Source organism: Schistocerca americana, chromosome 1, assembly GCF_021461395.2.
Source record: "Schistocerca americana isolate TAMUIC-IGC-003095 chromosome 1, iqSchAmer2.1, whole genome shotgun sequence".
Classification (NCBI taxonomy): domain Eukaryota; kingdom Metazoa; phylum Arthropoda; class Insecta; order Orthoptera; family Acrididae; genus Schistocerca; species Schistocerca americana.
Window position 1 is genome coordinate 1,144,589,946 of NC_060119.1, and position 24,981 is coordinate 1,144,614,926.

The window sequence follows — 24,981 nt, forward strand, 5'->3', positions numbered from 1 at the left end:
AGAAAGTTCTTTCAGATTATTTTACTAAGGCTGATTTGAAGCCGTATATTGAGGGGTCTGAGAGTAGATTATGTGATAAACAAACAGTTGAATTCACATTTGTGACAGGTGACGAACAAAAAATGCACACCTTTGAATACACCTTTCAGTTAAGAAGAGTCGTTGCAATTGGTGAAAACGTTAATGGACGTCTGTCAACTAAGGACTTTGATATGGCAGTAAGTGTATATGACAAAATACATCTAATTGGTAGTGGAAACCATTCAATAACAATAAATGAAGGAAATTTTCTCACTGTAAGACTCAAAGATACTGTTAAAACTGTACCTGTTAACGTGAAATTTCTAATTTATGGTGAACTGATACCAGTTGTCGAGGATATTGAGAATTAATTTGAGTGGTGTTAATATTATTTTTTAACGATCGATTGGATCTTTAAAAAGTGTGTACCGATAAGAAACATTTTAAATTATTTAAAATATGATTTTTTAAATAATAAATGAACGACTATCATATTTGGTGTTTAAAGTGTAAAAGGTTTACTAACACACTTCATCCACACAGAGTGGTGACTAAAAACGGCCGTCACAGGATCGAAGGAATTTGTGGTGAGTGTAAAAGCAGGAAAAGTAGATTTGTAAAAAAAAAGATGTAGAAAATGTAGGAGGTAACGTTCCTAAGGAACAACCATCTGTTCGTGAAGGTATTGTAAACGAACTACACGCCCCAATGAGAAAAAATTTTCCGAGAAGAAGGGTTATAACTAAAGGTATAGATGATTTGTGGCAAGCTGACTTGGTTGAAATGGACTCTGGAAAGCTTAAAGGAATATCTAAGATTAATAAAGGATACAAGTATCTATTAACAGTTATTGATGTGTTTTCAAAGTTTGGTTGGGCAGTTCCTGTTAAAGACAAATCGGGTAAGAATGTTGCTGAGGCCTTCAAATTAATTTTAAAACTGAGGAAGCCACAAAACTTACAAACAGATAATGGCAAAGAATTTTACAATAAAGACTTTAAAGAGTTGATGAAAAGGTGTGGTATCAATCATTATTCCACTTTTACAGAAATGAAAGCCGCTGTAGTAGAGAGATTTAACAGAACTTTGAAAGAGAAGATGTGGAAACAATTCGACCTTCAAGGAAATTATAAGTGGGTTGAGTTAGTACCAAAGTTAATTAATGATTACAATAATACAACACACAGAACCATAAAAATGAAACCCAAGGATGTTAATAAAGCCTACAAAAAACAGTTGCTTAAGGATGTGGAATACACTGTTGTAAAGCCGAAATATAAAGTGGGTGACAAAGTAAGAATCAGTAAACTGAAAGGTTTGTTTGAGAAAGGGTATACAGCCAACTGGTCGACAGAATTATTTATAATTGATGATGTAATATATTCAGATCCGATTACATACAAATTGAAGGCAGTAGATGGAGAAGAAATTAAAGGAAGCTTTTACGAATATGAGATTCAGAAAACTGATTATCCAGATATGTATCTCGTTGCAAAGATTTTGAAAAGGAAAGGAGATAAAGTTTATGTCAAATGGTTAGGATTTGATAGCTCGCATAATACTTGGTTAAATAAAGATAACGTTGTATTGTGAAAGATTTAAAAATATAGTACATGAATTTCATAATATTAAAGATTATGAGAAATTTTTAGTGATTCAAAGTCGTACAAACTACGAGTATGGGTCAGAAGAAAAAAAATAGATTTTTACTTTTAATGGTTCAATGTGCCATTAAAAATACAATATTTGAATAGATACTAAGGTTTTTCAATGAGTCCAGCTATCAGCTTTTCAAATTCTTGTTCGAGTTGTGATATGCTTTCACCTATTTTGCAGAGATCACGATTGTCTTCCACTAATTCCATAACTGTCAGCTGTAGGTACTGAAGCCTTCTTAGATAGTCAAAAACGATACCTTTTACACCTTCAGGCACCTTATTTATATCAAAAGGAAGTACTGCTGGTTTGTCGCCGCCTGTCATTATCCTCGTCATGCTACAAGGAGGTACTAGTTGATTGTTCATAATTATTTATTTACTTTATTATTTAAATTGAAAAAAATGATTTTTTACTCGTTTTTTCTTCTTTTTCTGACCCAACTGCAGAAGTTTTCTCATTTTCAGTATATTGGGTTACTAAAAATTGTTTAAAAGAGCAAAACCTTGGCGCCAAGGAACCCTGTGGGGTCTTTTCTTTCTGTCATCATTGTCGTTGTCGTCGTCCATCTTCTGCCCCACAGGGTTTTTCCTCTTTGTTTCCACGTCTCGTCCCATGCATCTCTGGCTGATGAGGGAGAGCGGATCTGTGCGGACGTCTCATGACGTCACTCAAAATTCCACGACGAATAGTGTACTCAGTTTATTTATTACAGAGGCTGGCCAGACCTCTGACCGAACGCGCTGAGCTACCGCGTCGGCGAAGCTATTCCACTCAGATAGAGTACTAGTAGCACACACACACACACACACACACACACACACACACACTCACACACAACATAAGTAACTCCATCTGTTGGTTACTGAGTGACTCAAACGCTGACGCAGTGAGATTACGTCACGTCACACGCACCAAACTGACCTTCACTGCAGATTGCGGAAATCGCGTATCTCTAACACAACCTTGACCGCCGTTGGGTGGCATTCTGTATCGTACTTTCTGACCGCGTACAAAATAAATGTACCCAGAACCTCAGCATTGTACGACAGAGTGGTTACCATTCATTTTTTATTTCCTCATCTTTTTTGTGTTCTTTGTTTTCTCTTTCATTTTTTCGTAACTAACCAAAAGAAGTTTTTCACTGATGATGACGACATTAGCTATCTCAATCTTATCATCTAGTAATAGATCATACCACCTTTGTGGATCATTGATGATCTCTGTATATTCCACATTCATCAACTGACCAAGTTCATGCAACTTATGATTCAAACAACACTTGGCGACGGTGTGTCTTGCAAGATTGAATTTAATCCTGTTAATGTCAAGTTCAATACCAAAATTCCTTTTAATTATTCTGACATATTCCTCTTTTGAGCCTACCATCGGAATCCAACTAGTCTCTAGTTTTATTTTCAGGAAGTTCTTAATGTATTCTACACAGGATCTTACGTCATTACTGTTATACATCACCACTGAAGACTTAATACGTTTGTCATTACGACGCTTGCCATTTTGACTGTTATTCATTGTGTCTTTATTTACTAATTTTTATTCTTATAAACTGACCCTATAGTTTATAGTTATGGTTGGGGTAACCTTTAAATGAATAAGATGTTGGATAAAAAATTTATGGTTTGGGGTGACCTTTAAATTAATAAGGTGTTAGATAAAAATTTGTGGTTCTTAAGTACCTTTTATACGTGACTTCAATAGTGTTTCAAATTTTAATGGTCTTTTGAACCATTATATGGAATTTCTTGAAATTTCATTTTTATTTTTGGAAAAAATTTATGGTTCTTTGTTACCTTCTTAATGGCTGCGTAATTAATGGTTCTTTCATACCTTAAAAAGTAATTTATCTTACATTTTGAAATATATGTTTTTTAAATTAGTGGTTGTTCCAAACCTTTAAATTGTTCCTCAAGTTATGGTTCTTTAGTACCATTTCTCAGTTGTTTTTATTTTGAAATTAATGGTTCTTTAGTACTATAAGTTAGGACCTATATTTTTTGATGTCATTTATGGTTGATTGGCACCTTAATGATTGTATGATGATGGTTAATGGTCACTGGGAGCCATTATTTTTATGGTATATTTTTTATGGTTGGTGGGAGCCACTTAATGGTTGTTTGGATGTTTATGGTTACTTGAACTATTATTTTTGGAGTATATTTTTTATGGTTGGTGAGGACCATTATTATTTGTCTGTCCCATACGTACCCATATACTACTGTCCTTCCCCATGGTCAAACGATCAACTCTGAAGTGTATTGTGCTACTCTTCAGAAATTGAAGAAACGACTTCAGCGTGTTCGTAGGCACAAAAATCTGAACGAACTTCTCCTTCTTCATGACAACGCAAGACCTCACACAAGTCTTCGCACCCGAGAGGAGCTCACAAAACTTCAGTGGACTGTTCTTCCTCATGCACCCTACAGCCCCGATCTCGCTCCGTCGGATTTCCATATGCTTGGCCCAATGAAGGACGCAATTCGTGGGAGGCACTACGCGGATGATGAAGAAGTTATTGATGCAGTACGACGTTGGCTCCGACATCGACCAGTGGAATGGTAACGTGCAGGCATACAGGCCCTCATTTCAAGGTGGCGTAAGGCCGTAGCGTTGAATGGAGATTACGTTGAAAAATAGTGTTGTGTAGCTAAAAGATTGGGGAATAACCTGGTGTATTTCAATGCTGAATAAAACAACCCCTGTTTCAGAAAAAAATGTGTTGCATAACTTATTGAACTGCCCTCGTATTAACTAACGATTGTTGACGCGCTGCGCTGCTGATGGTTCATATATAGCTGTGAGCAGCTGGCATGGGTCGCTTCCTTGGAGAAGTCCGTAGAGCGTTAGGTCGACGTACCAGGGATGTGGGGTACAAACCCCAATGGTGACACTTTATTATTTTTACTGTATTATGAGTGAAAATGTTATGCAGGACAATTCATACTTCCGCATATGTGACGCAATTGTTTACTTATTCTACTGTTCCGATCCCCTATGTTTATCCTGTAAGACTACAAATGCACTAAGTACTTCACGAGTGGTGTCCGTTCTGTCACACATGACCGACAGAACACCGCACATATCTATACAAATGGTTTTCTGCTTTCGACTAACGTAGCGTCAGCAAACCGAAAAGATATTGCTACAAAGTCCGTAAAGCCCTTTTACATGTGAGGACAATGTTGTCACATATAACAGTGTCCAGTGTAAATAGTTAAAAGATATTGTCATCAGATGGTTTTAAACGTGGGACGTTTGGTGCGATGAGTTCACACTCTACCAACTAACTCACACGAGGTCTACGAAACTATCAGTCTCAGATACGCTTTTCCTGTACACCGTAGTTCCGGTATTATTTTTAACTACCTTTTACGCATGTTCTGTTGGACGACAGCACGTAGCACCAACTAAATAGGTGTTTTGGTTGATCCTCTATCGACAAACAACGTATGTTACCGATCTGACTGTCTGACATCTAGAGTGTTGGGTGTTAGGACACAGATACATATAAACAACGCGCGCCGACATATTTATCGTGTTAAGGTTTGAAACCAACATACAAGTCACACGATGAAAGGCATATAGTTGACTTCTTGCCGTTTTGGCGCTATGCAAAGCGGAGTCGACAGCTATACATTTTTAGGTTTACAGCTGAATTTAACAGTTGTACAGCTTCTTGTATTGTTATTAAACATGCAGTAGAAATTCTAGATATTATTGCGACAGTTACCGTTTTTTACATTTTATCAGTTGAATTCGTAACTGTCTGAAACACTGCATTGACAGCTCTTTCTCTGCACAAGCGACAATTTTTCGAAAAATTCCCGTATTTGTTGCACTGATACTCACAGGAGCAGAAGAAAAAATATATCTTCGGTGAGAAACATTTAGTTTTCTGATAATTCCTTTGAGCCGTGCTGCGGCTCGCTTTGGTGCCGTGTGTAGGCTTCTACCAGACCGTATCGTTTAGTTGGCATGGTTGCTTTGTTTGTCTCCTTCTCGTGTTCACCGGAGCCACTCGGTTTCGTAAGGGTTGCCTGTCTGCTAGTGGCAGCAGCTGCACTGATCGATATGTAGTTCTGCTGCCCTATCTTTGGGGCGACCTCGTGCTTCTTCCGTGTGGTGTGAGTGTGGAGTTCGATTGCGGACACAGGAGCAGCGAGTTCCGCGTGGAGCGATAACACGCCGAGACCGCTGGGGACGTGTACGCACTGCCGCATCGAAGGGCTGTGCTCACGAGAGTGCACGACCTCGTCGGAACAGGATCCTGCAAGTTTAGGTTGAGCGCGTTGAACCAGATCGCTGGTCGATCATCAGCGATCGGCTTGTTATCTTTGGTGCGTCCCCGGGCATGAGCATCTTTGCGTTTTCGGCTGGGGCGCGCGGGACGGCGAGAGGCAGTCGGGTGTGGGGCGACCGGTGAGACTGGCGGAGTTGCGGCTCGGGCGTAAGCACATGTGTGATGTCTGTTACGCTGGGGCTGTTTGCGAATCGTGAAACGCCTGCGGCGGTTACTGGTTCCCTGGAAGGCATTTCGTATAAGCTGTGCCAAGCCTCGCAGTGAGAGGGGAGTCCGGAGTTGGTGTTGGCCTAGATGTTTGTACAAACTGAGGTGCCTGTGTGAGAAGCACGGTGTGGGCCTGTCGGTTGCTTCGTCCTTATGGCAGCCACCGCAAGCGGATGTTCGGCCGGAATGTCTACAGTTTGTGGTGAGCATAGTGTGAACAAGTTCCCGTAGGATGTGCTTCCGGCCTGACTCTTAGCTCCCACGCCCGGGTTCCCGGGTTCGATTCCCGGCGTCAGGGATTTTCTCTGCCTCATGATGACTGGGTGTTGTGTGATGTCCTTAGGTTAGTTAGGTTTAAGTAGTTGTAAGTTCTAGGGGACTGATGACCATTGCTGTTAAGTCCCATAGTCCTCAGAGCCATTTTTTACTCTTAGCCTGTGTTACTTGTGGTTGCCGACCTCTTGTCTGTTACTGATTCCGGGTGTCCTGTAAGATATCACAGCAAAATTGTGTTTTTGTGGCATTCTGTGTTTCTGGGTCAGCCTCCGCCTAGAAAAGGGAAAGATTTGAAATTCCTTAATGCTGTAATTTAAACACATAAAGAAAAAATTGATTTCTTAATTCCTGTTTAATGACAGACAGATTCAAATTTAGTTTACCTGGTTATTGGCTTAACTCGCGCTTCACGAACTAAATCAGCTGATAATGAAATTGTTTGTTTTATTCCTGTTTAATGTCAGATCCAAATGTAACTTCATTTATGTTATTTGAAATAAATGTGTTGTATTGACTTAATGAATTATGTGCAATCGAAGTAAGGGACCCAGTCCTTCATTAGTGCTTAACAGTGGCGTGCGGTTTGGGTTGTGAGCCCCGTACTCGGACCACGCGTTTTCAATGCGCGTAGAGAAATCTTCACCATTGTGAAATTTCGCGATTCTCCTGTGACTGTGGTTTTATTGTACTGTGGTTTTGGGCCACAGATTTTACTCAACGTACTCTTAGGGCGAGGTGACAGTTGTGTTTGTTGGTTGGTTAGCAATTCCTCTACGTTAGTCGGAGTCATTCCTTCTTGATTCTACGGGCGGAGCCCAGACCGCCGGTTCCGGCTTTGGCGTAATTTTACATTTGGCATTTGTTTTGTTGGATGTCAGGTAGCCTCACCAAGTTTATCATTAGTCGCTCGTTAGACTGCCACTTGTCCGAGTTACCATCTTATGATCTGAATGCCTCTCTTGGCTGCCTTTCTCTTCGCACCAAAAACATTTGGTGCGTCCTACTCAGAGGTCGATTCCTGGAGCACCGTCTGTCACTGGCCCTTGTGTTTTATTTTATTATTGTATTATTAAGTTATCATTTGTCTCACCTGTTTGGTAATCTGTTGTATGTTTTTCTTTTTAAATTAACTTTTGCTATGCCATTCGCCATATGACAGTATATTTGTTAAATTTTTTCTGGTTGCCATTTTGGGGTTAAAGGCAATCAGCCGTGATTGTCATTACTTGCTTTAAAATTCAGATTGCGACCACATCGGCTTGCTTTCCAAAATTATTTGCTGTTTGTATTTTATTTACGTTTGTATAATTTTTTTATAATAGCCATTCTGGCGTTAAAGGCCTCAGCCATGAGTGTGGTTACTAGCTTTAAAATTCTGACTGCTACCACATTGGGTTGTTTTTAAATTATTTGCAGCCTGTATTTTATACTTGCTTCCTAAATTTCTTAATAATTACCATTTTGGGCGTTAACGGCCTTCAGCTGTGATTGTGGTTACTTGCCTTGAAATTCTGATTGCGACCACATTGGTTTGTCTTCAAAATTATTGGCTGTCTGTATTTTATGTATTTGTGAAATTTTAAGTAATTGCCATTTTTCGGGTTAAAGGCCTTCAACCGTGATTGTGGTTACGTGCCTTAAAAGTCTGATTGCGACCTCATTGGCTTGGTTTCAAAAATTATTTATTAAAATAAATGAGTGAATCTGCAGAAAAAAAGGAATAGTAATTGATTCGGGCCCCGTCCACAATCTTAACCCCATCCTGCCTTCTTTAATTACCAGGTTTCACCCTCAAAAGTACGTGTAAAATGTTTCAGTATGCTTCTATAAAAAAAATACAATAGTTTATACCAAGTGCCCGGTTATTAGGCAGAATAAGTGTTCATTTTTTTTAGCAGATTTGCTTAATCCAGCGCTGGAAGTGAAACAGTACAGCAGAAGAAGCGTAAAATATTACATTTTGATTATAGAGATATCTCTTGTAGTATTTAGATAGTAACATCATGTAGTGTCTAAATCTTCGTCATTCATTGAGCGTTAAATCTGAGCATAGTTTTATGAGATACACGTACGATGACCCTTAATCAACGTAATGAATACTCACAAGATGGAAGACCATTCCCATCTGCTTGGTAACGATTCACTCCTTAACGTTAGCTTATAAAGACACTGAACTACTCTCCTAAGAGGTGTACGCAAATTTGTGGCGATTCAAAAATAAATTTTACCTTGAAACGATATACTTCATACTTTCAGAGGTCTTTCGGTGCAACCAAACGCCGCAAAAGATTTCACCATTGTAATAAAGAAATATTGAAAGAAAATACTATAACTAAGATCAACTGAACACGATTTCAGAAGTCACCTTCAAATGGTAGTCAGCTGACTGAGTTGTTGATTTCAGAATAATGACGTCAGGTGGGATCTATCATCTGTGGTCTGTTGTCTGTTGATAGTGATGCGTAACTGTCTTTGCAACTAGTCTGGTGGGTATGTGTCGTGTAACGCAGTAATGGTCGGTTGCGAGGATGTGGTGATACAGCTACAGGTGAAGGACTGGAAATGCCTTGCGTCTTTCGGAGACTTCTGTATAACAGCAACTTTTCAGGTACCAAAAACCAAATTACCCTATTTGCCGTGTTGTGTAATAACAGCACTGTAGTTTTCAGTCTCGTACGATTGCAGTATGTAGAGCTGATCATTTTTTTTTTCAATCTGTACATAAAAACTCAGCGTTATACGCACATCGTAGAGGACAGAAAAATGTAGCGGAGATACAGGTATACAGTATGGCTTTTAATCATAATTAATAACTGGTGTGCAGCCGAGAAATTTGTTGTACTGGTGGGTATTTTGTATTATTTATCTGATATCAGTCGACTCGTTCATTATCATGTGAAATGCAAACAGTTCCATGAAAATCATCTTTAAAAGAACGCCACATTTTTCGAAGGAGAGGTTATATGCTATTACACTATCTTACTTTTGTTTCCAGCTGGATTCGGTATTATAACTGACTTATAAGGTGTCCTTCAGTTCACCTAAAGACCTCACCTAAATAGTACAATCTGGTCCAGAGCGTATAATGTTTCCTTTCCCTTCCATACAAGTCAAGTTCTACTTATGCACTTAAGTCACGTGAATTTTGTGATTCTTTCCCCCTTACATTCTATGATACTTTCGTTGTGCAAGTACAATGGCCCAAAGCTCCTTCATAGACGTTAACTGAAGAAACTAGTTCTGTGGATAGTATTAAATGTTGTTGTTGTTGTTGTTGTGGTCTTCAGTCCTGAGACTGGTTTGATGCAGCTCTCCATGCAGTATTAAATGATTTAGCTTAATTTTGTATTTTTAGCTTCAATCAGGTTTCTCATTTTACTTTCATTCGTCAATAGTTGCTTGCAGCCATATGTTGCATGCTTTAATTTATTGGGTATTACAAATTGTGTGGCTATAGCGAGTGCATTGTAATGTGCAAGACCGTACATACTTCCTTATTTCTCCGAGCTTCTCTCTTGCCTGTTGTCTAAGATATATGGGGCATAAATTCTTACGGTTGTACTTGGTGCATTTCGAGCTCCTTAACGAGTGCAATATTTCCCTACGCTACTCAACAATTAACGCCAAATATCTTTTAACATCGCATTAAAGTATTAAGTGTCGTAATGACACCACTAAACAGTTTATGTATTATATATACTGAGAAAGACAACATATGGCTGCAAGCAACTGTTGACGAATAAAAGTAAAATGAGAAACCTGATTGAAGCTAAAAATACATAATTAAGCTAAATCATTTAATACTGCATGGAGAGCTGCATCAAACCAGTCTCAGGACTGAAGACCACCTTTAGAGGTTTGAATTATAAGTTCATAGAGAGTTGTCAATCAAAGTTATATTTTGTTATTTTGTTACTAAATGCTGTTGCCGCAGAATGGCAGCTGTTGACGTTCCTCCGTGTGTGTAACGGAAGTATTAACACTGGTTAATTTGCTGTCCATCCTAGCATTTACTAAAAATCACATGTTACATTTGCAGACTACGGATAACACGGAAATAAATGTGATCAGATATAAGTCTAAAATTTAGCTAGAAATGACGCATAAATGCCCGCAGATGAATTAAGTTTTCTGTGGGTCAGTAAATATTCAAAAGTACAACACATATTTTACTCAGTGATTTACAAATAAACATTACGAACTCCGAGCACTACCGTGTCCCCTCAGCAACGTTAAACTATTCACTTCTCAGAAAAGCATAGTGTGATGATGTTTCAAACAGGTCTTGATTTTCTTGTTTCGTTGCTCCAGAGAGTTTGCATTAAAATGTTCTTTGTGCGTTTAAACTATGCACTCAACGTTCTAGTGAAATAAGACAGGAAATTATAATCGCTGGAACGTCGCACTTCTTAATGAAAGAAAGTAGTAGCACGGAGATTTATACGCCACGGGCAAGGAAATGCAGGCTACATGAAATAAATCTAAAAAACGCCCTACAGGAATACTTAAAACGTGAAAGTTGCTTTCCACATCATTGCTGAACGTACGGCTTAGTGGTATGTCGTAAAACGATACACATTCAGTTAATTTGAAAGTTAGCTCAGTTTCTCTAAATTCTAGACAACGAGGCAGTATTATTTGCATGTTATTCTGAGGAATTTTAAATAAAAGGAGTAGTCCATAATAAATTCAGATTCTAATCTATGCATGGAAACACAAGTAAATTTCACTTCTGTTTCAGTCTGGCGGTTTCTAGTACAACGACTAAAATAATTCAGCTATAGTATGATTTTAAGAGAAAACGTTAAATTGGAATGCAGCTGTTCAACCAACACAGAGGAGAATAATAGAGTAAATTTTCTACAACTATGTTCCTGAGGATAACAGAACTAAAGGGAAAAAAAGAGAAAGATCAGAAATTGTTTGTTTTTCTTTTGTCAGCGTTTAGAGTGTACAAGCAAATCTATCGAATATAAAAAGAAACAAAGGTGTTTGAAAAGCGTTCGACGTGGTCTGGTTAGAAAGTCCATTAAGAGAGGGCAAACCGGAAACAATTTGACAGTTGTGGAATACGACGGATGAAATGATTGAAATTGCTCACTATTTAGCATCATTCGATTACGTTTCTTCTCACATTTGGAACTATTATCCTTCGTCTCTCTCTCTCTCTCTCTCTCTCTCTCTCTCTCTCTCTCTCTCTCTCGCTGTGTCTGTCTCCTTCAGCGTTTCTTTGCCCTCCTATCGCTGTCTGTATCCTACTACGGTTATTAATTCTGGAATGATGGAAGAACATAAATGATAACGTAACGACGAATACTCGTTTTCTACATCATTCCAGAAAAAAATCTAAGAGTAACTCGACTGAAAAGTGTGTATTCTGAGGGTCATCAAATTTTAATTCCGTACGAAGAGCTTACAATATAAGAGGACTTGCTATTCTACCCATGGTCTTCCACCAATTACGTAGTGAACATGTGTCAGATGGCGTGAGCAATACGCCGACTCTGACATTATATCCCTTGCCAATATTTAGAAATTTACACAAAAAAGGTCCCATCAGGAGAATTTATTGACACGGGAATGGAAATTTTTTGTAGTACAGGCTATGATGCTCATCAAGTCGAGTATCGCTAAATAGGTCTACAGTTTGTAATACACCTCCCCCCACTCTTTTCCCCAGACAGAAATTCATTGCCTCTTTTTTTTCTTAAAAAATGTCTTCTTGTTGACTGGTTGGAATCAGGATCACATGTCATCTTCAGTTCCTCTTCTTTCTTTGCTGTTTCCAATATTTGCAATACTTCTTAATTTTCTCTTCATATTGTCTTTTCCTTTCATCTGTCCGTGTTGTTCCGATTTTTTATTTCTTCTGCCCCGAAAACCTACTAAATTTTGTATTTTGTTCTCGAAAAGGTATATTTCTGTTATTTTCGATTCATTGATGTTTTTTCCTTTCTATTTCATTTCTTAATTCTGAAATGCATGCTACTGTCGACTCCTTTTCCCTGAAATACAGGAATATTTGTTTCATTGGTTGTGGGAACACTATCCACACTAGAAGATCGTATTAAACTCATACAGCTGAATAAAAGCTATTTATTTTGCACTTCTGCAAGAAAATATAAGACAACAACAAATCAATTGCTACGGCATTTTGATAGGAAACAAGGAGAACAGAACGAAGGTGAGCAGACACAGAGACATCTCACACTATTCTATCGCAGCGATTGTCTTTCGTTCTGATTTCTGTGTCACGACGAAGACCCAGCTCCCTACCCCATCCCACCCCACCTTTGGCAGAGCGGATCTTCGAGTATAAAGGCGTGTCTGTTTACCACACTGCTAGCCCTGAAAGGAGATGGCAACTGTTCCCGTGAAACCGCTGCAGCATCCGCTTGCAGCGAAAGCTGTTCAGCCTGTGGCGCCACTACTGCTTAGCTCGTGGCTTCCGCTGTAGGCGAAGGTCCAGCTTTGATCCGTATTAGGTTCAAATGGTTCAAATGGCTCTGAGCACTATGGAACATCTATGGTCATAAGTCCCCTAGAACTTAGAACTACTTAAACCTAACTAACCTAAGGACAACACAGTTCCCGGGTTCGATTCCCGACGGGGTCAGGGATTTTCTCTGCCTCGTGATGGCTGGGTGTTGTGTGCTGTCCTTAGGTTAGTTATTTAAGTAGTTCTAAGTTCTAGGGGACTGATGCCCAAAAATGTTAAGTCCCATAGTGCTCAGAGCCATTTGACAACACACACATCCATGCCCGAGGCAGGATTCGAACCTGCAACCGTAGCGGTCGCGCGTTTCCAGACTGAAGCGCCTAGAACCGCTCGGCCACAGCGGCCGGCCCTTATATTGTGATGTTGGTTTCAAGGATATTTGTAATTTTTTAATCATTGTTGGTGTGGCCTTCAGCAGAGCAATAATTTCACTTCTCTCATAATAAGGCCTTCAGCCGTGTTGCAATAAGTTTTTTTCTAAGAAAACTCGTTTTAAAGGCAAGGGATTTATTTTAAGAGTGCTACTTGGAAGTGTTTTCCTGACTTCTAATTCAGGCCTTCAGCCATTTGTTGTTTGACGTTATTGTTTTTTTCTGTGATAAGAGCTTCAGCCGTCATACAGTCAATTGTGCTTTTTTAAGTTTCTTTTAAAATTTTAATTTCTTTAAATAAAGCTTACGTATTTGTTGCGCAACCGAGAGTAACTGATTCGGCCCCTTCCACAACAGTAATCTTATCCTGCCCCATACTGAGAAACCAGCTCTCACATTTGTTTGTCTGTACATGGACGTCACTCAAACCGATTTCTGTACCCTCTGGATAATTCCTTCGTAGTTCGCCGTTTCGTTTGTTTTTCTTCGTGTTACAGTGTATTTTGAATTCCAGAATAAAATTTCCAAATACTCTGATGTTGAAGCAGTGCGTAATAGCATTGCAGCCAAAATCGCAGATTTTTTATTAATACAGATATGAGAAATTTGTCACTTCGAATTGGGAATTTTCTAATAAAGTTATTTACTACCTTCGATATTCTAGTGCACCAACGATATTTGGTCTTAAATGTCTGAAGCTGTAAGTGAACTGCAGTAGCACATGCCATAGGCAAGTGCACGTGTTGTGGTTTACAAAACATAAGACGACCTTGGCGTGTTGCAAGGCCTGTCAGCATGACAACGTATGGACACGCTTGGCACAGCAGTACCCAACCAGTGGATGTCATAAGCCCTTCCTCACAGCGGCTACCAAAATGTTTAGCATACTTGCCACGAGGCATATCAAAGGCCAAAACAGCACAGCAGCTTGGAAGCACATAAATACCTAGACATAGTCCGCGGCTCGTGGTCTTGCGGTAGCCTTCCGCGCACGGGGTCCCGGGTTCAATTCCCGGCGGGGTCAGGGATTTTCTCTGCCTCGAGAAGACTGGGTGTTGTGTGTCTTTCATCATCATTTCACTCTCGTACACTCGCAAGTCGCCGTAGTGGCGTTAAATTACTTGTGGAGTGGTCGCCGAACCGTCCCGCGAGGGGTCTCCCGGCCACCAATGCCATACGCTCATTATTATTACCTAGATATATACACTAAAGTCATTTTTTATAGAATCGCAGCTCCGTCACCATGGGGCTGTGTCACTTTCTCGTCATATGGAATACTATTCGTGGTCCGCTGTTCGATTCTGCGTCATGGCAGTGTGCCCTGAGACCGCATGTCCCGGAGATGCCTCCAGAGTGGGCCATCACCAGGCCTGGGAAGTAGATCGCCGGCCATTGACACAGATGAAGTGTCTGGACAGCATGAGGTGTGTCGCAGCTATCCAAGTTCTCATGGCTTTGGGGGTCGCCACTGACAGGAGCAGTTGCATCACGGTCTGCTGTCCGGCGGCTAACGCTCCACTCTGTCAGCATTGTGTAGCGACACGCACTAGGCCGCTGAATGGAGAAGCCAAGCTACCATTTCCTGTATAGTGAGCTACGGCGTAGTGCCGTAATATGGCGTTTGAAATTACAACTTGTTTAATTATTGCCTTGGGGTGACCCTGCCCCCCCCCCCCCCCCCCCACACACACACCCAACCCATCTCCACCAGTCATATAACAATACTCAGACGACACTCTGTTACTGGTAGACAGTAATGACAATGACACATAAATGATCCATCAACAACTAAAAACCGTGAACCCTAAAAATGAAGTTCACAATGGACGTAGAATGTAATAAAGCACTTCTGACAGCGTGAGCGTGTGTCCGATCTGTAGTATTATGAACAATGAATAAATTTTCAACCGCTATGGTCGCTAAAATCATTTATTCATACGGATGACCGGTTTCGGTCATGCTCTCTTGTCATTTAGGACCTATGTTTACATGATTACATAATCTCCTCCTTCAATACAGTCAGTCGTGTTATACAATTTATATCCAAGTTGGTATCGTGAACTATATACCAAAAGGGACATACATTATATGGCATCACTTACTGTACTGAAGGGGGACATAGATCCGTAGATGGCGGCAAAGAATTCCTGAAACCGGTCATCTATATGGATAAAATATTTTAGCGACCTTGGCAGTTAAAATTTATTCACTGTTCAGAACATAACAAGTCAATGAACTTTGTAGACTGAACAATAAATAATAGTACCATCGATTTAAAATATATAATAAACCCACCACAACAGACACTGTCAAAAAAATGCACTCCTACCAATTAAATTCGCATAAAACTGCCTTCTTAATATCAATAATTAATAGAATCATCTACTATTTGTCAAAGAATCACTACAAAAGGAAATTAAAATATTAGAATACATAACACAGAAGAAAGCTTGAAACCCCATAGCAGTGCAAACAGCCAAATACACATGACCTACATTGACAAGTAATGATAAAAATGGAGAAAAGATCTCACAAATAAACAAACCTACAACATGTCACAGCACCATACAATGGCCAGATATCAAGAAACATGAAAAATCTACTTAGAAGACGAAAGTGAAACTAATATTTCTTACCAATAACATTTTGAAAATGAAAATTCTGTCACGAAAACCAAAATACCTAGTTTTTTAAATCAAGGAATTTGTAAAATCTTCCGCAACGACTGCAGCAAATTCCACGTCTAACAAAGATATAGAAATTTTAGAATAAATTTCGAGAAACACACCTATCACTGTGAGAGTAATCAATCTAAATTTTACATGTACCTACGAAACTCAAGACACAGAGCAGAAAAATAGTAAATCCAGTAAAAATTCTACTTAGGCTACGCAAAGGACATTCAATAGTATCCTGGAAGAGGTGGAAATTTACACCCACACAGATGTATACGAAAACGAAATTTTTAATGCGCAAACATGACTAAAACTTAAAATCACCTAGAAATCGTTGCTGACATTCTAAAGGAAAAAGGATAAATTTACCACATAGTAAACAGATTATTGAACACAAATATTTTTTTTACATAATTAAAAATGATACTTCTAGAACCTTCGTAATGTACTTATTATCGCTGATTTTCTGTGAATAAAATTCGTTGTAAACTGTGAAACACATATAAGTGCTGTTATAAAACTGATCACAAACAATAATTACCAACAGCACAAAACTAAGAGAGAAGCAAAAATGTACTCCAGTGTCCAATGCTGTAACATACGTGATAACACCTGAGATGTAAAGCAAACAACTGCTAACCTATATGTAAGCCATATGATTCTACATTGCATTATTTTGAAACGTAAACTAAACTACCATTAGAAAAGGCTTATGCCATATACTCTTGTAGCACAACATATTGTGGCATATATTGTAGAACAAACAAGTACAAACATAGACGTCGGCAATATATTTCTATCGTATTATGTAACAAAAGATTCTACCATTACTGTTAGATCACTTGAAAATGCCAAAACAAGTTCCTCCCGATTTAAATAAAACAAGTTAATAAAGCGTCAGTTGCACAAAAATCTTATAAGGACATACGCAATTTGTCGTCCACGCGTCTCATTGGATTCTATTATATGCTTTTTTGAATCCAGCTACAATGAACATTTGAAGTATAATTAAAAAACGTCTTCAGTCACAAATTTTCGTTTTTTATTAACTGCTCGGTGCATTTCGTTTTTTAATTCATACTCGCAATGTACTGAATACATTCACGTTTGCAGCTGCAAAATAAGGATAAAATTAAATACAATTAACACCTCAACTCTAACTAACGCACTAGTGAATCCCAGTGAAAGACTATTTGTTCCAACCGGCACATGTAGCTTCACATTTTATGCACTATTCGCGGTTCATTGTTCATTGCTGTGAGATCACGGCTTGTGGAAAAAAGCATCCATAACAGAAACAGAATGTAACTCATACAAGGAGAATAAAATCAATTTATTTTGCACATCTACTACAACATCAACTTGAAAACAGTTGCTGCAGACACATGGACGGAAACAAAAAGAACTGAACTAAAACGAACAGATACAAAATATCCGACAGTATTCACACTCACTTATTGTCTTTACTTTTCTGATGTTGTGTCACCACAAGGCTCTTCTCATTCATTCAGTAGAGGTGTCCAAAGAAAAGTCATCTTGGCCTTGCCATTACTTCAGATATTTTCAGTACACTTTCGCTGTTCTGCTCATTACTTCTCTTTTTCCAAACATCTGTAGTTTGTATTTCATTTATTACTATTTCTGATAATTCGTCAAGCGTCTCTTAACCTGTCCAGCTTATAGTTCATCGTTAGACGTCCTCATGCTCACAAATATTCTGATCTCATCACTGTCATATAGTGTTTTAGCTATATTTTTCTAAATATGCACTTACTCTTGTAGATATGCTTTGTCAAATTATTTCTCTTAATTTATCCCTTATTCAATTTTTTTCTAGTCGACTCTGCTGCACCATTCCTCGAATATATTCAAATTTACTTACCCTCTTGGCTAACTTACTTATAATTAACCGATGTGTTTTTTCTTTTTTTTACGTCCAGAAGTGAGTTGCCCGACTCGCCTGGTATTGACGATATAACATATTCAGGACGAAGGCAGGGATGTTTCAATAAACTATGATGTAAGCCGTAACGAACATCAAGAAACAGAGTCGAGAAGCTAGTTTCGCAAAAGATATGTAGTTTAAGTGTGGACTACGAGACGCAGTTAGGAATTCATGTATGTGTCAGAAATAAAACAAAACGTTCATCGTAAGAAGAAATTTCACTACTAATACAAAAGGAAACTACAAAATAGCACCTGTGGTGGATATTCTTAGTAATGATAAAAGACTGAAAAAGAGATGCAATATTAGAATACTCCTCGAAAGAGAAGAGACAGTGGCTGTTTATAATACGCACCAGAAATTTAAAAAAGTAATTCTATCGTAACGGTATCCAGCAAGGCTACAAAGAAAGTGATTCTAAAAAGCGCGCCAAGACTTGACCTCATAGCAGCTACTACCATTACGTCGTAATAGATGGTTAGTACTACAAGTCCTCTTTCACCTAAAAACTATTCAACAATATTGAACTCGTAATTTAGTGCTTATCGTCATTAGCAACAACTACGGGGCAACATCAGCTTTCGGTACCATGTGTCGGCTTTGGGCAGTGATAGTACTGTTGCAACGATCTTACACTCGTAATCATTCAGAGATTAAACATTATCTTTGTTTGTCCTAGTAACGAGGGAGAACAGTGTTTACAATTCACTTGAACAATGAGTTATGAATACATTTTCCTTTTGAATACATTTGTGTATTACAGTGATGTTAAACAATTAATCCTTTGATAAATACGTCAAGTGCTGTTTTAGGTTCAGCGTTTCATTTGTTCCACTGTTTCTGACTATGTGTATAGGTTCAGCCTTTTGGATTTTGTTGCTGCTACTGGTTTCTGGTTTGTTCCATTTTATAGCCTTCTAAGTTGAGCAATATAGGAAAAGTAATATTTTTAATACGACGTTTTGTTAGTTCTCGTGATTTTTGGCTGTGTGTATTGGTATAGCCTTTTGGCTGTCCGTATTGGTATCGGTTTTTTAGTTTTCTGTATTGCTGTCAGTTTTTTCAGTTGGGCTCCACACGTCAAGTGATTATCTCGATATCGTTTTTCATGTTCTTGATTTTTCACTGTTTCTCTCGGTATCATCTGTTTGCTTTTAAAACTTGAGTTGCACCTCGCTTTCCCGTGGCTTCTGCTAAGAAATGGCACCCAATGAAGGCCATGTCATACCGCGCGGATTTAGAAACCTAGTTGCAGATGTGAATCAAGCGGTCACTTTGAACATTTAGCGAGCGCAGAAATTTGCCTGTAGAGTCACAGCGACAGTTAGAAATTAAAATTGTAGAGTCGCCACAAGTCGCATGTAACTGTTTGTTCATTTTACACGTTTCAGTCGAGCAACGAGGGTGCTTTCAGAGATATTTGTAACGATTGCTCGGCCACGCAATTTCTGAAGATGCTCGCTTTGGTGGAATGAAACGTGCAAAGTAAAGAAAAATCTACACGCACCTTGTTGCGGCCCTACACTTTCAATTTACTTTGAACATTGGCTGATCGAAGGCAACCATGGAGATGTAGGTGAGACTTAGTTGAACAGGAAGAGCAGTACCACAGTGAGAAGACCCAATATTCGACTTAATAGTTCTCGATGTTCTTTCATGCAAGATTTACAAGGCAATACAAAAGAAATTTTGAACTATGCAACCAGAAGGTAAGAAAGTGCTGATGTTCAACATGAAACCGACCGAGGTCAGGCGCAGTGGTTAGCACATTGGACTCGCATTCGCCCACGTCTGGCCATCCTGATTTAGGATTTCCGTGATTTCCCTAAATCGCTTCAGGCAAGTGCTTGGATGGTTCCTTTGAAGGACACGGCTGGCTTTCTTCCCTATCGTTCCCTAATGCGATGGCACCGATGATCTCACTGTTTTGTCCCCTCCCCCAAATCAACTAGCCAACTCTACTCATAACCATTCTCCTGAAAAGTCGTCGAACTGTATGAAAATGGAATTCTTGGGATAACAGTTAAACAGCACAGAAGTAAACTCCTCACACAGAAATAGTCACTTCGCTTTCCGTGGACGTATTGCTGTTCATATCTGGTAGCAATCCTTAGAAGTCTTCAAAACAAAATCTTTTCTTTCGGCTCTACAACGTAGCACACAGCTGCCAACAAAAAGGAATGTTGCGCTTGGGCTAAATCACAACATCTGCCTCGGGGATTCCCATCTTCCGGAAATATAACTTTCACTAGTGAATTTCAGGACCCCGTCCTACGATTCTGAGGAACTGTTATTAAGTCCTTGGTATCTAAGTGTGCAGCAAGTCCACAAAATTGTTTAAAACTGAGTCTTTCAGCCAGTCTGGCCTCCTGTGGTAGCGATGCTGCCACTACTTTCATCTTAAAAATAAATATTTGCCGTGAAGTCCTGGAAAAATCTTTTGATACTTAGACGAGTCTAGATTGTCTAGAAGAAGTACTCTTCGACCACTGGAAAGTTTCCTCATCCGTACTAGTTCTTTGTTAGCGATAATAGCCGAGTCTGCTAATGATTGCTGACGAAGGAATAAACCTTCTGTGTGTAAAACAGATGAATTTTTTGTGGAAATCCACCGATCGGCTCTCTCAAGTGACTGACAGAAAGGATATCTTCCTACAGTAGCGGTTTCATCCATCATACTTCATGTCACTAAAGCTACTAACCAAACTAAGCTACAAGGGCCTGCTGGAAAGTAATGCCTCCGAATTATAAAATAAATAAAATAAATTAAATAAAATAAAATATTAATTATTTTATTTGTATGATTGTCTCTCCTATGAGTCGTCAGGTTTTAATTATTCGGTATCAGACGCTTGACAATGGCTTTTTCGTAAAGGCAATGTTACTCGTAGTTGACCGTGAAATAAAACTGAAATAATCGGACTTCGTAATTAAATCGTTCCAAAGACTGCTGCGGTAGGTGCGGACTCATAATCTAAATCTCAATATTACAATAATTTGCCAGCCATGCCAAAACGTCGTACAGAGGTGATTGTCTACTAAACAAAAAATTACACAGTTAGTTAAATCAGATATATTCAATGAATAAGCCTACAGTTCATAATCCTACTTACTTTTATAAATATAAATTCTTTTCAGAATCGAGTGCCTAGTATGGTTGCAACTCGCAGTAATTTTCTATAACATGAAATATGGCGGTGTGCCAGACAATAAACTAAAATACGTGCTTCTCGCACCACTTCAACCAGAGCTCTCCTCTCTTAATCAAACATACGAGTAACGTAATTGTGCTTTTGTTTTATCAGCGACACAGCGCTGCAGTTGTGTGCCATAGGCTTTATTTATTTGTCACTGATTATTTATTTAATTAATATCTCGCGTTTCCGAGGAAACTCACGCTCGGCATGCAAATGTGCCTTTATATTGCCCCCTGAATTGCGAGGCGAAAGGACACACCTGCAGGCGAGCAATTCACCTAAAGGCACAAGAAAATCTAAGTTATCTACAACTATTTACATGACCTACATTATACACATTATACACATTATATACAACTTTGAATGACGCGAGTGCGCCGTAAAAGTTCTTATGTTGGCAGATAGAGTGCGCGCATGCGCAGAAGAGTCTGTGTGACTGCCGTTATGTCGTACAGTTAGATCACGCGGCACAGTATTGCAGTTCATATTGTTCGTGTGCGCGCGTTTCTCAGTCGTTGCACAAAGAAAATATTCAACCAAGATTACATATGAAGACTACATTCTATGACAGGTAACTTAGTTTTAAATTTACAATATTCGTTATAACACAATGCAACTTAGATTGTTGAATGTTCTTAGTTACATAGTATTGTTTTGAAATACTTCAAAGAAAAATGTCCGTATTTTTCAGGTGCGTTGACCTATACACATCGTGTCATCACAGTTCATATTCATCTGCTGCACAATAATTTTATACAGGTTAGTATCGTCGTGGTAAAGTTTTTTGATCACAGTAACATCGTTGTATAACAATGTGATTAATACACAAGCGTGTCCATTTCCTGTTTCCATTATAGTCGTTGTGATGCAGTTCGTAGTGAGTAAAAGCATTGCTTATTACAGATCAGACGTGACCCGTCGAGTAATTGGTCCACGTGCAGTTCGTTTTTTACATTCCGTGGAAGCTTGGTTGCAGAACCTCGGACGGCACATAGCTGGCGTCGATCCTTGGACAGTCCAGGTAAGAGTGTCCGTCACATTTCGAGAACATTTCATTCCCTGAAGTTCCAACCAAAATTCTTCCACCCGTCGTGTTGTTTCCTGGACAGGCACTTTGTGTCCATTTAATCCAGTTAACATCTTGAAGTTGGGTACTGTAGTAATGTCACTAGACGATGCACGAATTATTCACTTCACATTTTCAGTTTTTTGCTGAATATAGCTCACCTAAATGTTCGTAGTTATTAATCAAGGAAACCGTTCATCGCGTTTACATAGGTACGATGCATAATGAATGGCATTAACCGTTTCCTTCACATAGGTTTCTGCGTAGTTGCAGAGTTAGTAATGTTCGTTAATGTCCGTGAACAGAGGTTCACTATGCAATGTCTTTTTGGCACTCGTTTTGTTCAAATTTTTACATGATACATCAGTTAAAAAAAAAAGTAATTATACATACACACGTCACATATTTTCTTAGTATAAACATAATACAGTTGCACATAAACATGTTTACATCATCTTTACATCGCTATAGGTTATTACATTGTCACATTTGATTACATGAATTGCAGATATTTACATCCTCTTTAGCGGTTTTGCTGGGATATTATCGATGTTTTTTGTGATGTCATCTGAAATTAAGATAGGTTAGACACAACATTCATTACATCAGTAGGCAAGACCAGGTGTTTTCACTACTCAATAAATATTCAAAATAGTAAGAGAGAGAAAATGTTCGATTCCTCGCGTTTTGTGCGTGTGTGTAGAGTGTCTGTGTGGCCTTGACTACTGATAGATGCTTTTCGTGTTGAGAGATGTGCGTCTAATCTATTTCTCAAAGTAAAAGATCGCTTCACAGATGACGTCTGTCAGTTCGTCAGGTGTCATACCAAGTCAGTGGTACCTACAATAACAAATGTTCCGTGAAAAATTAATATATCATTCACTGCTACGTAATCATAAATTTTACTTTAATATTCAGTCTCCTCGGTGGAGCCGCGGCGTTGAAAGAAAAGTTCTTCTGTCTTCAACTGCGACTCTGGAACGCTGAAATGAAAATTTCTATACTACTTATTATCTGTGTTGTAGCAACAGAGTTTTTCGAGTTGCTTAGCAATATTTTGATGGGTATGACTTTGACATTATTCAGCATGAAATGCTCTAAGATCTCGGTGTGCGTATAGCCCAATAATTTTGTTAGTTCTACGATGTTGTAACAGATACGCACCAGGGTGCGGTATGTTAACAATTATATAAGGTCCTTCATATAGCAGACGCCACTTAGCGTTGCGTCGTTTGAGTGCAACAGATTTATGATGAGTACGAAGTAGTACAAGCATTCCTACCTCGAATTTTTGTTTTCTTTTTATTATGTTTCTGTGATGTTTGTTTCGTATTTGTGCGTGATGTGTCAATGTAGTCAATACTTCTTTTATTTTCTGTTCAGGTGTGATTTCCTTGTCTGACAACTTAGGTAATGGTTCTATCCACTGATCGTTCTGTTTGCAATTGAACATGATCTCGTTAGGTGTGTAATTTGTATCGTAAATATTTAAGTTATTGTGTACGTCTTCGAAAAGACTTAGGTAGGACACCCAATTAGTATGTTTTGATGAAATATAGGTCCTCATGAAACGGTTTAATTCTCGGAAAAGTCTCTCGGTCGCGTTACATTGTGGACTAAACCTCGAAATAAATATACTTTTAATGTTATTGTCCTTCAAGAAATTTCTCCATTTGTACCCAGAATAGTATGCTGCATTATCTGATAGAATCGCTTTAGGTTTTCCCACGTGCGTCAGGTAATCACTTGAGAATCTTCGTATTATAGCACTTGCAGTGGCGGATTTTAAAGCATAAAGTTTAACATGTTTAGAAAATATATCGTAAAAAGCTAAGATATATTTGACGCCTCCAGAGCTTGCTGGATGCGGTCCACTGATGTCAGTACACAGAATTTCCAGGGGTTTACTAGGTAAAATAGAATGTAAATCTGTTTCTGTGGATAAATTCTGGGGTTTTGATTTTTGACATATGACACATGTTTTCAGTTCCCTGTAAATTTTTCTTCTCATTTTGCTAAAATAACAGTATGTACTGAGCTTCGCTAAACACTTTTTTGTCCCATAATGACCCCATACTAAGTGTGTGTGCCAAATTAAATTACGTTCAGACTCTTTGGGAATGCATACACACCAGTTAGTAGCATTTGGATGTCGTCGATAAAATAGCACATCATTGTGTAACTTGTAATACTTAGTCAAAGGATGATTGTGTTTTTCTACCAGTAATGTTATTATTTTATACCAGTGAGGATCAGATTTTTGTAATTCAGCCATGTTTCTGCACATATCCATATAATATTGGTGATACTGCTTGTCTTGCATTAAGAGAATCCTGTAGTCATTTATATTTTCTAAGTCACTGTTGGTATCATTCATACCTTGTGGAAGTCTAGACAAAGTGTCTGCAATGGTGTTGTCCTTACCTCTTATGTACTTAATTTCAAAAGAGTAGTTCTGAAGTGTAACTGCCCATCGTGATAGTCTAGGATGTACAAGTTTACAAGTTAACAAAAATGTCAGGGCCTGGTGATCGGTGTAAATTACTGTATGTTTTCCAAATAAATAATAATTGAATTTCTTGAATGTCCATACTATGGAAAGTGTTTCTAACTCAGTAGTGGAGTATGTACGCTCACATTCAGTTAGAGTGCGACTCGCAAACCCAATAATTCTTATCTGTTCCTCCTCTTTATTCTTTACAACTTGGAATAAGCAACAGCCCAAGCCGGTACGTGAAGCGTCACAAGTC